At 40.3% G+C, this 17,607-nt stretch overlaps 1 protein-coding gene across 3 annotated transcripts in view; it reads right to left on the minus strand.

Annotated features, from left to right (window-relative positions):
- The window catches only part of sh3gl1 (SH3 domain containing GRB2 like 1, endophilin A2), a 58,831-nt gene that overhangs the window by 38,498 nt on the left and 2,726 nt on the right, over positions 1 to 17,607 (minus strand). The gene's annotated exons all lie outside the window — the stretch shown is intronic.

Here is a 17,607-nt window from a genome sequence, read left to right on the forward strand (position 1 = left end):
TTTATATATAGAAGATGCAATATTACCAATAATATTGCAATATAATGGTACAGTACAAAATAGTAATGGATAGTGCTTATATTGTGCTATGCTAATAATATAATATATTGTATGTACATATAGCTTGTAAGCTGCCCTGAGAAGGGCAGAATATAAATGTCGCAAATAAATAAATAACAAAATGGTGGGAGCTTTTGGAGACACCTCGGGCGCCTTTCCTCCAGATGTCTCACCGGGCCAGATTTGCTCAGGTTGCAATGGGCTGTGTCCCTTCATTTCCTCTGCTAAGCCGGTCGAACCGCCTCTACCTGGTTGCCCAATGTTCGGGCTTGTGTGGTCGGCACCTTTGTAGCCCAGCTGTGTCGCCCGACTGGATGCCTGCAGTGACCCTCTTGGTCCTTCACTTTCTCAACTTTTCTGGAATGTGCTCTTGTGACCAAGTCTTGTTTTGATCCGAGACTGAGCCATGGTGTTGAAACCAGCTCGCAGAAATCTGTGCGTATGTCAAAAGCATTGGTTGCCGTTGTGATTCCTTTTAATTGTGGATAATTGGGGACTAAATGGAAGATCTGTAGCACTTTGCGTTGGCTTGAATGCCATATGGTTTCGTCAAGGAGGCTGGCATTAAAGAGACGCAGCAACGAGGCCTCCTTTTACCAAACGATGCCCAAGTCAGAGAATGATTCATTTATTTAGCTGCTGGCACAATGCCCTTCCATTATCAGGGCGTGTGTGGGCTTGCGTTGGGACTTTGGCAGCACTGTGTCGGTTGACAGATGGGTATTGTATTGCTCTCTGCAGTGGCTGCGATGTCTCGAAATTATTAATATTAATAATAAAAATACAAATGATAATATATCTTGTTTCCCCCTCGCCCAAGTCTTGAGAAAGGAGTACATTATTGATCGATGAAAATACAATAGTCATCCCGCCACATTGACTTTTATGGATTCGATTGTACATAGAGCAAACCCTGCCCAACATAACAAACTTTTAAAGTATTGATGGAATTTCTAGGGGTTAGCCTGGCATGATGTCAGTTGTAGTTAATCTACAACCTTTATGCATTTTGTACAATTAAAATATTGACTTTTTCAAATAGCCTAGGCAACGCCGGGTACCCAAGGTGATACCAGTAACAACAACAACAACAATAATAATAATGGCATCATAAACTGGACACGGGTAGAACTGGACAATTTGGACAGAAAAACAAGAAAACTCATGACCATTCATCATTCACTGCACCCTTGCAGACAAAAAACCAGTACAAGAAAACTGCACTACAAACTAGAGCTGATGGCTGGCACAACAAAACATTGCATGGAAAGTTCCTTGACAAAATTGAAGGAAAAGCTGATAAGGAGAAGACCTGGCTCTGGCTCACGAATGGGACCCTGAAGAAGGAGACAGAAGGCCTGATCCTTGCAGCCCAGGAGCAAGACATCAGGACAAAGGCCATTCAGGCCAAGATCGAAAAATCAGCTGATGACCCAAAATGCAGACTGTGCAAGGAAGCTGACGAAACCATGGATCATATCCTCAGCTGCTGTAAGAAAATCGCACAGACTACAAACAGAGGCACAACTATGTGGCCCAAATGATTCATTGGAACTTATGCCTCAAGTACCACCTCCCAGCAGTAAAGAACTGGTGGGATCACAAACCTGCAAAGGTAATGAAAAATGAACACACAAAGATACTGTGGGACTTCCGAATCCAGACTGACAAAGTTCTGGAACACAACACACCAGGCATCACAGTTGTGGAAAAGAAAAAGGTTTGGATTATTGATGTCGCCATCCCAAGTGACAGTCGGATTGATGAAAAACAAGAGGAAAAACTCAGCCGCTATCAGGACCTCAAGATCGAACTTCAAAGACTCTGGCAGAAACCAGTACAGGTGGTCCCGGTGGTGATTGGCACACTGGGGGCCGTTCCAAAAGATCTCACCCGGCATTTGGAAACAATACACATTGACAAAATTATGATCTGCCATCTGCAAAAGGCCACCCGACTGGGATCTACGCGCATCATCCGAAAATACATCACACAGTCCTAAACTCTTGGGAAGTGTTCAACTTGTGATTTTGTGATATAAAATCCATTGTTTTTATCCAATTGCTGCCAGTTAGAAGGCTAAGCTCCGTCAGGGGAAAACCTTTACCCTTTACCTTAACTACCACCAATACCTCAATAATTTATTTCCCATACCACCATACTTCACCACAGCAACGCGTGGCCGGGCACAGCTAGTAATATAATATATTGTAAGTATATATAACTTGTAAGCTGCCTGAGTCCCTTTTGGGGTGAGATGGGCGGGATATAAATGTCGCAAATAAATAATATGTAATAATAGAATGAAGCAAGGAGGGAAATATCCCATGTAATAAGTGTTTGTATATAGTTAAAGGCAAATGCAAGATCACGTTGCTTTGATGACGGTGTTGTCGTTGTTACGGCAGAGCATCATTATGTACAAAAGAAGTCCTTTCAAAGAAGCAGGCCAAAGGCTGCGGGGAGAGTTTGTACATTCCTTTGCAAGCGCTTTGGAAGAAACTTGGCACTGTCTCCTGCCCTGTATTAATATATATATATATATATATATATATATATATATATATATAGAGAGAGAGAGAGAGAGAGAGAGAGAGAGAGAGAGAGAGAGAGAGAATAGCGACATTTTCAGCACATGTTAGGGATTTGCCTGCCAAGCTTCCAAAGGAAGGTGTGGGCAGGCGTTCCAGTTTCTCCAGATGAGGGAGAAGAGCCAAGAAGCAGAGCTTCTTCTTGTGTTTCCCTGTCGAAAAATGCCGGAGCAAAGCAAGCGCAAATCGGTACAAAATCCAAGCCTTTCTATTTATTTATTTTTGGGTAACATTCCTCTATGGGACAACTAAAGTTTATTTCTGGCTTGTTGCCTTCAGACTGATCACACCATGCCGAATTCTGTTCCCATTCGATACCAGATTCAATATTAAAGTCTCCGATCGATCATACCAGGTGCCAACAGAAAGATACCTTGGGATGCACAAAACTAGTCTGGATCTCCAGAAACAAAATTGGAGAGAACTACAAGGGTTGAATGTAATGCCTCCACCTTCGTAACTCAACAGATGGCAGTCCTGGTCTGTGGCAGGTCCTGGCTTGTTCAGGAGACTCTTCTCTTCAGTTCCATTTGGCGAGAAGCCTTAGTATTGAACAGTTGTGTTGTTAAAGGGCAAAGTATGGAACCCTGCGCAGACAGGAGAGCCTTAGCATTGAACGATTGTGTTGTTAAAGTGTGAAGTATGGAACCCTGTGCAGACAGGAGAGCCTTAGCATTGAACGATTGTGTTGTTAACGTGTGAAGTATGAAACCCCGTGCAGACGGTCGATCAATGCGACTTAAGCAACGTGCAGTCACTGAATTCTTGACAGCAGAAGGTGTCACCCCAAAGGAGATTCATCCGAGAATGCAAGCTGTTTATGGTGATGGTGTTGATGTGAATGCTGTGCGTCGTTGAGCGAGTAAGTTTAAAGATGTTGAGGTGGGAACATCTGACTTGCGTGACAAGGAGTTGGATGTCCTGTGACAGCAACCACCGAGTTTAACAAGCAAAAGGTTGACAGATTGATTCAGGACGATTGTCCTATCACTCAGAGAGAAATTTCAAGCATAATCAGTATTTCACAAGAATATGTGGGTCACATTATTGCTTTGCTTGGCTATCACACGATCTGTGCATGATGGGTCCTGTGAGATGCCAGTTGCGGAAACCGAGTGTCGACTTCTTCCGTGACAGTTTCATAAAACTTGTTCATCGTTGGCAGATATGTATCCAATTGTCTTGTGATGATGTGGAAAAGTGAATAGTGGTAAGCGAACGAACCCAAAGGGTGATTCTCACCAATGCGTTGTCTTCATCATGGAAAGAAGTGACAAGTGGAGTGCCGCAGGGCTCCGTCCTGGGCCCAGTTCTGTTCAACATCTTTATTAACGACTTAGATGAAGGGTTAGAAGGCACGATCATCAAGTTTGCAGACGACACAAAACTGGGAGGGATAGCTAACACTCCAGAAGACAGGAGCAGAATTCAAAACGATCTTGACAGACTAGAGAGATGGGCTGAAACTAACAAAATGAAGTTCAACAGGGACAAATGCAAGATACTTCATTTCGGCAGAAAAAATGGAAATCAAAGATACAGAATGGGGGACGCCTGGCTTGACAGCAGTGTGTGCGAAAAAGACCTTGGAGTCCTCGTGGACAACAAGTTAAACATGAGCCAACAATGTGATGCAGCAGCTAAAAAAGCCAACGGGATTCTGGCCTGCATCAATAGGGGAATAGTGTCTAGATCCAGGGAAGTCCTGCTCCCCCTCTTTCTATTCTGCCTTGGTCAGACCACACCTGGAATACTCCGTCCAATTCTGGGCACCACAGTTGAAGGGAGATGTTGACAAGCTGGAAAGCGTCCAGAGGAGGGCGACAAAAATGATTAAGTGTCTGGAGAACAAGCCCTATGAGGAGCGGCTTAAAGAGCTGGGCATGTTTAGCCTGCAGAAGAGAAGGCTGAGAGGAGACATGATAGCCATGTACAAATACGTGAAGGGAAGTCATATGGAGGAGGGAGCAGGCTTGTTTTCTGCTGCCCTGGAGACTTGGACACAAGGGAACAATGGCTTCAAACTACAGGAAAAGAGATTCCACCTGAACATCAGGAAGAACTTCCTCACTGTGAGGGCTGTTCGACAGTGGAACTCTCTCCCCCGGGCTGTGGTGGAGGCTCCTTCCTTGGAGGCTTTTAAGCAGAGGCTGGATGGCCATCTGTTGGGGGTGCTTTGAATGCGATTTCCTGCTTCTTGGCAGAATGGGGTTGGACTGGATGGCCCATGAGGTCTCTTCCAACTCTACTATTCTATGATTCTATGGTACAGTAGAGTCTCACTTATCCAAGCTAAATGGGCTGGCAGAAGCTTGGATAAGCGAATATCTTGGATAATAAGGAGGGATGAACATCATGTTTTACAACAAATTTGACAGAAAAAGCAGTTCAATATGCAGTAATGTTATGTTGTAATTACTGTATTTACGAATTTAGCACCAAAATATCACGATATATTGAAAACATTGACTACAAAAATGGCTTGGATTATCCAGAAGCTTGGATAAGCGAGGCTTGGATAAGTGAGACTCTACTGTAGTTAAAGGACACATTCTAAGGATTATTTCTGCACTTGATTTATTATAATGTTCCCATCCAAACCTAAGTAATGAAGGTGGAGGCATTACTTTTCATTCAACCCTCGTATGAACCCCAGGATCTGATAGGTTTGAGCCGTGGTAGCTACAGTCAAGCTGCATTCATTCTACAATGTAGGGCCATCCAATCCGATCCTTTTCTGCCAGGCAGGAATGACACAATCCGAGCCCTCCCGACAGAGGGCCATCCAACGACAAACTGCTTTGGAACAAATCTCACCAAGAAAACCCCGCGACAGGTTCGTTGTATATCAGAAAGGGTCCATGACAGAACAACAAAGCGCGGAGGGCTTCAAACGAAAGGAAAAGGTGTTTCCCCTTCCAGGATTTGATCAGCAAAGGGTGGGGAAGACAGGAAAGGCTGTTGTTGCGTAACATCCTCCTTGCATCAGGAAACTGACAGCAGGGAGACGGGGGCAAATCTGATAAGAGGCAGACTAGATCTGCACCTTCCAAGGAACAAACCAAGTCCAAGGCTTGGTCAATAAGTCACTATAATACTCACAATTATAATTAGGAATAATGATTAGCACTTCAGACAGCGTTTTGACTGCATTGTCCCGCCTGGCAGAAGAGGGCTGGACTGGATGGCCCTTGGGGTCCCCTCCAACCTTAGGATTCTATAGCCCTATGTGAAGGAGGATAACCTAGAAGACCCAATTAATAACAAATAGATGTCCCAAATAATAAAAGATAACTGCCACCAGTTAGTGGAAATGTAGCCACCACTGTGTGGAGAGACACCTTTCTATATATATAAAAGGGTAATGAAATTTCGGCCTAGGACAAAACAACAAAATCACACATCCCAGAAACACTAAACTTGGCAGCACAAACCCTCATCCATGCATCTACGTTCATACAACAAAAAGAAAAGAAAAATAAAGTCCTAATTAGAGGGAGAGTAATAATTGTTTTTATCCAATTGCTGCCAGTTAGAAGGCTAAGCTCCGCCCACTTGGTCTTCTAGCAACCCACTCAGCCCAGGGGACAGGCAGAGTTAGGCCTCACTTAGGCCTCTTCCACACTGCCTATAAAATAGATTATCAGATTTTGACTGGATTATATGGCAGTGTAGACTCAAGGCCCTTCCACACAGCTATATAACCCATTTATAATCTTATATTATCTGCTTTGAACTGGATTATCTTGACTCCACACTGTCATATAATCCACTTCAGTGTGCATTTTATACAGCTGTGAAGAAGGGGCCTCATATAATCCAGTTCTAAGCAGATAATATAAGATTATAAATATACAGTAGAGTCCCATCCAACATAAACAGGCCGGCAGAATGTTGGATAAGTGTATATGTTGGATAATAAGAAGGGATTCAGGAAAAGCTGAAAATCATTTTGCCTAATTGCAACATTCATACTTGCCTCTAACAGATAAAAAAAATCAGAAATTTTGTATATTCACAAGCTTTAGGAAATAATATCCCCTGATGGCGCAGCGTGTTAAAGCGCTGACTGCTTAACTTCTGGACTGAAAGGCCACAGGTTTGAATTGGGGGAGTGGAGAGAGCCCCCACTGTTAGCCCCAGCTTCTGCCAACCCTAAAGTTCAAAAACATGCAAATGAGAGTAGATGAATAGGTACTGCTCCGGCGGGAAGGTAACGCCGCTCCATGCAGTCATGCCACATGACCTTGGAGGAGTCTACGGACAACGCCAGCTCTTTGGCTTAGAAATGGAGATGAGCACCAACCCCCAGAGTCAGACACGACTGGACTTAAATGTCAGGGGAAAACCTTTACCCTTTACCTTAACTACCACCAATTCCTCAATATTTTATTTCCCATACCACCATACCTCGCCACAGCAACGCGTGGCCGGGCACAGCTAGTAGATTATAAAAGTGCTCAACCACCCAATAGCTCAGAGGAAGCCTTTTACTTTATTCGGTGTTAAAATGGTAGAGCAATTGTGCTGAGGGAGTCTATAGACGACAGAAGCTTTGATGTAAAAAGAACAATATCAAGTTTATTCAGGCACAAGCTTGGTGGTTACAAAATATGTTTTACTTAAGAGGTATTCTTATTAACAGTTACAATACTAGAATGTGATGAATCAAACTCTCTAAAGTATCACTTCTTTTACTTAAAGTAGTTAAACCCTCTTCCTCTGCTCCTTTTAAACTGTTACTTCAATGGATCTCAGCTGGGATTGGTTCCCAAAGTTTGAAACTTGGAATATCCAGTGACTTCAAACCACAGTCACCCCTGTGATATACTATCACAGATTCTCTGTGCCTTTCCAGGACACAGACTACATTAAATAAGTCACCAAACTTATTTAAAACCGACTCAAAATGAACAATTGAGTCTCCTTGATCCCATCACCCTGGAATCAATCTTCCCTGTGCCTCATCAGAGCACAGACTGAGGTTTCACTTTTAAAAAACCTCTTCACTTTTCCTCCCCTCGGCAGATGGGCGCCGTCTCACACCTACCCAAGCACATAGTTAAACACAACAAACATGAATACAAAACTCATACTTCATTACACCCTATTTCTCCACGAACCTTCTAATATCAATGAGGCTGGATGGCCATCTGTGGGGAGGGATCAGATAGTGTCTTGACAGAACAAAGTTGGAATGGATGGCCCTTCCAACCTTAGGATTCTATAGCCCTATTTCTTCCAGTGGCAAAGTGTGTTAAAAGCACTGAGCTGCTGAACTTGCAGACCGGAAGGTCCCAGGTTCAAATCCTGGGAGCGGAATGAGCGCCCTCTATTAGCCCCAGCTCCTGCCAACCTAGCAGTTCGAAAACATGCAAAATGTGAGTAGATCAATAGGTACCGCTCTGGCGGGAAGGTAACGGCGCTCCATGCAGTCATGCCGGCCACATGACCTGGAGATGTCTATGGACAACGCCAGCTCTTCAGCTTAGAAATGGAGATGAGCACCAACCCCCAGAGTCAGACACGACTGGACTTAACGTCAGGAGAAAACCTTTACCTTTACCTATTTCTCCATGAACCCAAGAATTCAACCACTGGTTATGGAGAATGGCAAAGTCTCCTTCTCCTATGCCTAAGCTGGATTCCAATGAGCTCCCAAAGAAACGTCACTCAATGAAAGAGGGACAGATGGTTTGCGCACACATCCAGCGCTGGGTTTTAAAGCTGACCATTGCAGATGTTGAGAGAACAATAAGGGACCATCTGCTGGGTCAAGAGGCTTCATCGGATATCCATGCTGCAAGAGGAGAGGAAGAGAAGGTGGAGAAACGTACAGCATGAACGCTTCTGGGTCCTTATAAGGCAGTTTCTTCCTCCTCTTTCTTGAGAATACTGCATCTCATAGGGGTTTTTCTCCTGTCAATCTCGTCAATAGAGACTTGCGCATGGAGTGATGGGCATTGCCTTTCTGAGCACAGTCAATTCTCCACAAGAAACAACAGTAAACATTATATGAAACTCAACAGATGGCAGTCCTGGTTTGCGGCAGGTCCTGGCTTGTTCAGTAGACTTTACTCTACAGTTCCATTTGGCGAGAAGCCTTACCGTAGCATTGAACGGTTGTGTTGTTAAAGTGTGAAGTATGAAACCCTGTACAGACGGAGAAGCCTTAGCATTGAACGGTTGCGTTGTTAAAGTGCGAAGGATGGAACCCTGCGCAGACGGGAAGGCTTAGCATTGAACGGTTGTGTTGTTAAAGTGAGAAGGATGGAACCCTGTGCAGAGGGTAAGGCTTAGCATTGAACGGTTGCGTTGTTAAAGTGCAAAGGATGGAACCCTGCGCAGACGGGAAGGCTTAGCATTGAACTGTTGCGTTGTTAAAGTGCGAAGGATGGAACCCTGTGCAGACGGGAAGGCTTAGCATTGAACGGTTGCGCTGTTAAAGTGCGAAGGATGGAACCCTGTGCAGACGGGAAGGCTTAGCATTGAATGGTTGTGTTGTTAAAGTGCGAAGGATGGAACCCTGCGCAGACGGGGAAGCCTTAGCATTGACGCCTTAGCATTAAAGCCTTCGCACTTTAAAAACACAACCGTTCAATGCTAAGGCTTCCCCGTCTGCGCAGGGTTCCATCCTTCGCACTTTAACAACACAACTGTTCAATGCTAAGGCTTCCTGTCAAATGGTACTGTTGAGGAGAGTCTACTGAACAAGCTAGGACCTTCCGCATACCAGGGCTGCCATCTCTTGAGGAGGAAGGTGGAGGCATTACTTTTCATTAAACCCTTGTACATAGTATGAAACTCTTGGAAGTGGTTGGCTTAACCTCCAGCTTGATAGCAAAACAGAATGACCGTGTCGCGAAAGGATGCAGGTTGAAAAAGTGTGTCACCAAGAAGTTTGGAAAGCTCTGACCTAGAGATACCTGGAACTCTCTAGGTCTCCCAATGGGAGGAAGGTGCCCATAGAATTGCACTGGAGGCCAATAAATAGAAGAGGGAGGGGGCAGTGCCGCTTCATTAAAGGCCTATCTATAAATATTGTTTGCATCTGATGTGGGTGTCGATCAATGCAGGCGCTTCATCAACAACTCACAATGACAACACACGGTTCAAACAATGTGAGATGGACTGCCTTTGTGAGGGAACAGATGCCAAACAAAAATAGCTGCTGAGTTTTAGCTCCTGGCGCACGGTGGGAGATCAGTGTCGAAAGTCAGGTAAATACTGTACGTGCAAAAACACAAAAGGGCCGCAAGAAATAGGGCAAGGCGGTTGCCGTTCCCTCTTCCTGTGCTCCCAAACCGCAAAAGCAGCCAGCAGAAATTAAGAGGAACGAAATAAAAGGAAGTATCATGGATGTTGAGCTTGAAAGGCATTCTTTTTTGGGTTGAAAATGCCACAATTTGTCCTGTATTTATTTAGTTATTTATTTATTAGCGAGATTTATATCCCGCCCTTCTCACCCCGAAGCGGACTCAGGGTGGCTTACAAGTTATATAGACATACAATAAATTATATTATTAGTATAGCACAATATAAGCACAATATAAGCATGATATATTATATTGTACTATACCACTATATTGCAATATTATTAATAATATTACATGAAATATAAATATACAATTATAATATATATAATTATAAGTGTATTATTATTATTATTTTATTGTATGACACAGCAAACAAGATAGATATGCTGGATTTCGTATCACAAAATCACAAGTCGAACACTTCCCAAGTGTCTAGGACTGTGTGATGTATTTTCGGATGATGAGTGCAGATCCCAGTTGGGTGGCCTTTTGCAGTTGGCAGATCGTTATTTTGTCAATGCCTATTGTTTCCAAATGCCGGCTGAGATCTTTTGGCTAGGCACTCAAAGTTTAATAATTATTAAACAATTATTATTATTAATATTTATTATTATTATTATTATGGATTGTGAGTCCCAGAATTTGGATTGCAAACCCCAGAATTTGGATGATATGGATTGTAAACCCCAGAGATAGGATTATAAATCTCAGAATATGGACTGTATGTGTTACAAGTCCCAGAATTTGGATTGTATGGATTCTAAAGTCCAGAGTTTGGATGATAAATCCCAAAATACGGACTGTATGGGTTGCAAATCCCAGAATTTGGATAGTATGGATGATAAAGCTCAGAATCTGGATTGTGTGGATTGTAAATACCAGAATCTGAATTATAAAACCCAGAATTTGAAGTGGATGGATTTTAAATCCCAGAATTTGGACTGTGAACCTCAGAATTTGGATTGTATGGATAGGAAATCCGAGAATTTGGATTACCGTATATACTCGAGTATAAGCCGACCCGAATATAAGCCGAGACACCCAATTTTAGCACAAAAAACTGGGAAAATATTGACTCCAGTATAAGCCGAGGGTGGTAAATTTCAGAAATAAAGATAGATACCAATAAAATTACATTAATTGAGGCATCCGTAGGTTAAATGTTTTTGAATATTTACATAAAGCTCAAATTTAAGATAAGACTGTCCAACTCTGATGAAATCATCATTATTCTCATCTTCTTCAATGTAAATGTGCTTATGTATCCTTTTAATAATAATAGAGTAAAATAATACATGTAATAATAATAAGATCAGAGTGAAATAATAAATGTATTAATAATAAAAATAGAGTAAAATAAATGTAATAGTAGCATCAATAATAGAGTAAAATAATAAATGTAATAATACCAATAATAATAGAGAAAAATAATAAATGTACCATATATTCTCAAGTATAAGATGACCCAAATATAGGCCAACCAGGGCCCTCACCCGAGTATAAGCCGAGGGGGGCTTTTTCAGTCGTAAAAAAGGGGGCTGAAAAACTAGGCTTATACTTGAGTGTATACAGTATATGGATTGTAAATCCCAGAATTTGGATTGTAAACCACAGAATTTGGATTATATGGCTTATAAATCCAAAAATACAGATTATAATTAGCAGCATTTGGATTTGAATTCCTCTGTTCCCAACCAGCAGAAGCCACATGTCACAAACAAAGCTGCCATGGCTGTCCTCTCATGGAAAATGTTGATTTTGGGGGGTTTACAAACAATGGAGGGGTCTCACATTCAGCATTTTGGGAAAAGGAGCCATGTAAACAAAGGTAAGGCTTCTCCAGCCTTCTCAATGTGGTTGGACTACAACTCCCAGCTGCCACTTCTTGACAGTAAGGAAGGCTGGGAGCTGTCGTTCGGCACATCGTCGACCCACACTTTCCTGAAAGTTTTTCAGTAGTAGGTCATCCTGTCAACTTTGACTTCGGGCAAAGTCAACATGATGATTTCATGGTTTTTCTCGCTGTGAAATTTCATCAGTGGAAGCCTGCAATATCCTTCCTCTGAAGCTAAGAGTGTGTGACTCATGCAACATCACCCAGCAAGGTTTTGAATCCCTGGAATCCTAGTTCAACAGTAAAATTACTATGTCACACTGACTGTCTTCCTATATGCCTTGAAGGGTGATCCTTTCCTGTGTATTCCCCACTAAGATTTATTCAGAAGAGGCTCGTGTCGCCCTCCCCTGAGGCTGAGAGAGTGTGACTCACCACCAGCCGGGGATCTGAACCCCTTGCTTCCCGTTGCAGTTGCTCAGCATTCAAACCCTAATGCCACACATTATTACAAAATGCGGACGGACCCAAAGTGATTTCAGATTTGGAATATTTTGAACCCAAACCTAAATACAACAATTATTTATGTTCCTTAAATGACCGTTCCAGGAAGTCATTTGATCCACAGGATTTTTAGTTAGTTTTATGCCTGAAACAAGGCTTGCGGAAACTGAACTAGATGAGAATTAAAACCAAATGAGCATCTTAGGCTTTCTACACTCCCACCATCTTTCCTGTGTCAATATAACATAATAATATATCATACTAATATTATGCTATATTAATAAAATATTATATTGTATATACATATAATGTTGATAACATTACGTAATACAATATAATAATAATGATAAACTATTATAATTGTATATTATATATTACATGTAATATTACAGTAGAGTCTCACTTATCCAACATAAACGGGCCGGCAGAACATTGGATAAGCGAATATGTTGGATAATAAGGAGGGATTAAGGAAAAGTCTATTAAACATCAAATTAGGTTATGATTTTACAAATTAATCACAACAAAATCATGTTATACCACAAATTTGACAGAAAAAGTAGTTCAATACACAGTAATGCTATGTAGAAATTACTGTATTTACGAACTTGGCACCAAAATATCACAATGTATTGAAAACATTGACTACAAAAATGCGTTGGATAATCCAGAACGTTGGATAAGCGAGTGTTGGATAAGTGAGACTCTACTGTACTAATAATATTGCTGTATAGTGATATAGTACAATATAGTAATATATAACGCTTATATTGTGCTATACTAATAATACAATATACTAGCTGTGCCCGGCCACATATTGCTGTGGCTTATTGGAATGCATTTGGAATAAAAGTGAATAGCCTTGCAGCCTAAAAGCCTGGCTGTTTTCTTATTGGAATCCTTTTTTGGTGAGCTGGAATACAAAGGAATAGGCTTGCCACTTGGAAGGCTGGGTACTTGCGTTGTAGGGGAATGGTTTCAAATCAGATAATCTGTATTTTATAGGCAGTGTGGATTAGGACTAAGTGAACTTTGCCTGTCCCCTGAGTGCCATTGTGGCTGCGGGGATTGCTAGGAAATGAAGGGGCGGGGCCTAAAGGGGGAGGGGCCTACCTTTCTGACTGGCAGCCAGGGGGAGAATGGCTCTTCTTCATCCTCTGTAATTTGGACTATTTTTCTAGGTTTTTTTTATTGAAAGACATAGATGGGATGACTATGTCTTTTGTGGCCAAATCTGGTGTGATTTGGTTCAGTGGTTTTGCTGTTTACTCCATGGGAAAAACGCAATTACATTTTTATATATATAGATTGTATGTAATATAACTTGTAAGCCACCCTGAGTCCCCTTCGGGGTAAGAAGGGCGGGATATAAATGTCATGAATAAATAAATAAATAATATTACTAATAATATTGCAGTATAGGGGTATAGTACAATATAGTAATATATAATGCTTATATTGTGTTATGCTAATAATATACTGGTAATATATTGTATGTATATAAAACTTGTAAGCCGCCCTGAGTCCCCTTCGGGGTGAGAAGAGCGGGATATAAATGTCGCAAATAAATAAATAACAATAAAAGTCTCCAGCTATTTTGCCATCGACTCCCAGAAGGGCAAGGTAGAGAGGAAGGATGGGAACTGTAGTCCAAAACATTCAAACTTTGATTTGTTCACTGAAAATAGGTCCCTGCTTCTATGATTTCCATAAAGCTGAGTCTGACAAGGGAGAGATGCCTTGCATCTTCTCTCTTCTGTTAGCTGCCAATTCCAACCTTGCCCTCTCTGCAGTCTCCATGGTCTTGGCGGATGCCGTTTTTGGCTGGCTGCCTTTCTTGAGACGCCGCGGCCAACTCACTTCTTAAAATTAATCCTGCTGAAAATAAGAACGTAAGCCCATAAGCGGAGCAACGCAGGAGGTGACCAGGGACCTTCCGAGGCCAACTTTTTGGATTCACAGAAATCTCAAGCACGGCTCTAGGGTCAACTTGGACCAAACACCTCTCTAAGGAATCTCTAGATTTTCTAATTCAATTCTACACCAGATTCCAGTGGAAGCTAACTATAGAATTGCGGTCGAAGTGGGGGAAATAGCAATTTCTTTATCTATAGGCTCCCCACACATTGGAAATGACTTAAAGGCACACCTCGACAACAAACCAAGTCTTATATTTATTATTTATTAGCGACATTTATATCCCGCCCTTCTCACCCCGAAGGGGACTCAGGACAGCTTACAAGTCATATGTACATACAATATATTATATCATTCGTATAGTACAACATAAGCATTATATGTTACTATATTGTACTATAACACTATATTGTAATATTATTAGTAATATTACATGTAATATAAATATACCATTATAATAGTGAATTATTATTATATAATATAATAATATATAAGCATTATATATTACTATATTGTATTATAACACTATATTGTAATATTATTAGTAATATTACATGTAATATAAATGTGCCATTACAATAGTGTATTAGTATTATTATTATTATTATTGTTATTTTATTATTATTATTATTATTATTATTGGGTCTTAGGACCCTATAACAGTGTGCTTACATGTCTGGATGTGGGGCTGTGATACAAGAAAATGCACATTTTCAAATCAGCTTGAGAGAAATCTGAAGAATCCGAAGGGACCCCAGTAACATCTAGACTTATGAACAAAATCTGTCTACCAGTATTAAAAGAAACTATAGAATCAGGACAGTAAATAAAGAACAATACTCAGAAAACAGAGGAATTCTAGATAGGAAACAATCAGGGCCAGCTAAAAGCTCCCATCAAAGATTCACCCAGGCAGGAAGCAGCCAGGCTTTGAAGCGGCAAGGCTTTTCAATGATAATCAAGGCAATCGATTGCAACATTTACGCTTGCCTCAAACAGACAAGAGTTCTTTCTCCCACTCTGGACCTTCTGCAGATATATAAACCCCACTTGCCCAGTTTTCAACAGACCTCATAAGTTCTGAGGATGGCTGCCATAGATATGGGCGAAACGTCAGGAGAGAATGCTTCAGGAACAAGGCCATACAGCCTTCACAGCAACCCAAGCTGGGTCTCGCTTCTACCTGGCAACTATTCAGATATTTAGATCTGCATCTTGTTTTAAGAAGTCAACAAACACCTGAAAAAATGCCCCTAATTCTGAGCATTCAATGGATTTGGATATTGATCTGGAACCAAACACCAGCGGACACAAACACCGCCGTAATGTGAGAATAATATGGAAAGGACATACAACACAACTTGGTGCTTGCTGCCAAAGGAGCAAAGTGTAACCAAGACGAAGATAAATGCAACCAAGAAATAAAAACATGGACGTCCAGTTTCTCGACCTCCTTCCTGTATTTCCAGAACCAACTTCATTGAGGCAAAGATACACAACGGAAGGTAGCTTAGTGAAGACGGCTAAACAGAGGCTGTCATATTGCAACGTATTGGGAAAAACAATATTAATAATAATAATAATACATCATACAGTCCTAAACACTTGGGAAATGTTTGACTTGTGATTTTGTGATACAAAATCCAGCATATAGATCTCGTTTGCTGTGTCATACTATGTCTTTGTGTCAATAATAATAATAATAATAAAATATATATACCACCCTATCTCCTCAAGGGACTCAGAGAGGTTTCCAATACAACAGGAGACATACAAGTTAACCCTACTTGCCTAGTTTCCAACAGACCTCACAACCTCTGAGGATGCCTGCCATAGATGCGGGCGAAACATCAGGAGAGAATGCTTCTGAAACAAGGCCAGACAGCCCGGAAAACTCAGCAACCCGGTTATTCCAGCCATGAAAGCTTTCGACAACACATAAACAACGGTGTTTGACTCCCAAGGTCTAACTGCCATTCTGGACCAGGAAGACATCTTTCCAACATGTCTCCTGTATATTATATTTATTATTCATTTATAACATTTATACCCTGCCCTTCTCACCTGAGGGGACTCAGGGCGGCTTAAAAAAATTGGCAAAATTCAATGCCCAAAGAATACAATCATAAAAGCAAAACAATACATATAAATCCATTAATAACATTATTAAAATACATTATAAAACCTTAAAAACATATATATAATTAATTCCATTCATCCAAGATCCTCATGCTTCATCCTTAAATCTATTTAACAATATAATAATATATAATACTCGTATTATACTATACTAATATTATAATATATTGTATATACACATAATATTGATAATATTATAATGTAATACAATATAATAATAATACACTATTATAACTGTATATTTATATTACATGTAATATTACTAATAATATTGCAATATAGTCGTATAGTACAATATAATAATATATAGTGCTTATATCGTGCTGTTCTAATAATATAATATACTGTATGTATATATAGCGTGTAAGACGCCCTGAGTCCCCTTCGGGGTGAGAAGAGTAGGATATAAATACAGTAGAGTCTCACTTATCCAACACTCGTTTATCCAACGTTCTGGATTATCCAACACATTTTTGGAGTCAATGTTTTCAATATATCGTGATATTTTGGTGCTAAATTAATAAATACAGTAATTACTACATAGCATTACTGCGTATTGAACTACCTTTTCTGCCAAATTTGTTGTATAACATGATGTTTTGGTGCTTCATTTGTAAAATCATAACCTAATTTGATGTTTAATAGGCTTTTCCTTAATGCCTCCTTATTATCCAACATATTCGCTTATCCAACATTCTGCCGGCCCATTTATGTTGGATAAGTGAGACTCTACTGTATTGCTGCTGCTAATAATAATAATAACATACTATTATGCTATACTAATAAAATATTAGATTGTATATACATATAATATAGATAATAATATTATGGAATACAATATGATGATAATAATACACTATTATATTTGTATATTATATATTACATGTAATAATAATATTGCAGTATAGTATTATAGTACAATATAGTAATGTATAATGCTTATATTGTGCTACACTAATAATATATTGTATGTACAGTAGAGTCTCGCTTATCCAACATAAACGGGCCAGCAGAATGTTGGATATGTAAATATGTTGGATAATAAGGAGAGATTAAGGAAAAACCTATTAAACATCAAATTAAGTTATGATTTTTACAAATTAAGCACCAAAACATCATGTTATACAACAAATTTTTACAGAAAAAGTAGTTCAATACTCAGTAATGTTATGTAGTAATTACTGTATTTACAAATTTAGCACCAAAATATCACAATATATTGAAATCATTGACTACAAAAATGCAT

This window comes from Anolis carolinensis, unplaced genomic scaffold (assembly GCF_035594765.1).
Source record: "Anolis carolinensis isolate JA03-04 unplaced genomic scaffold, rAnoCar3.1.pri scaffold_7, whole genome shotgun sequence".
NCBI lineage: Eukaryota > Metazoa > Chordata > Lepidosauria > Squamata > Dactyloidae > Anolis > Anolis carolinensis.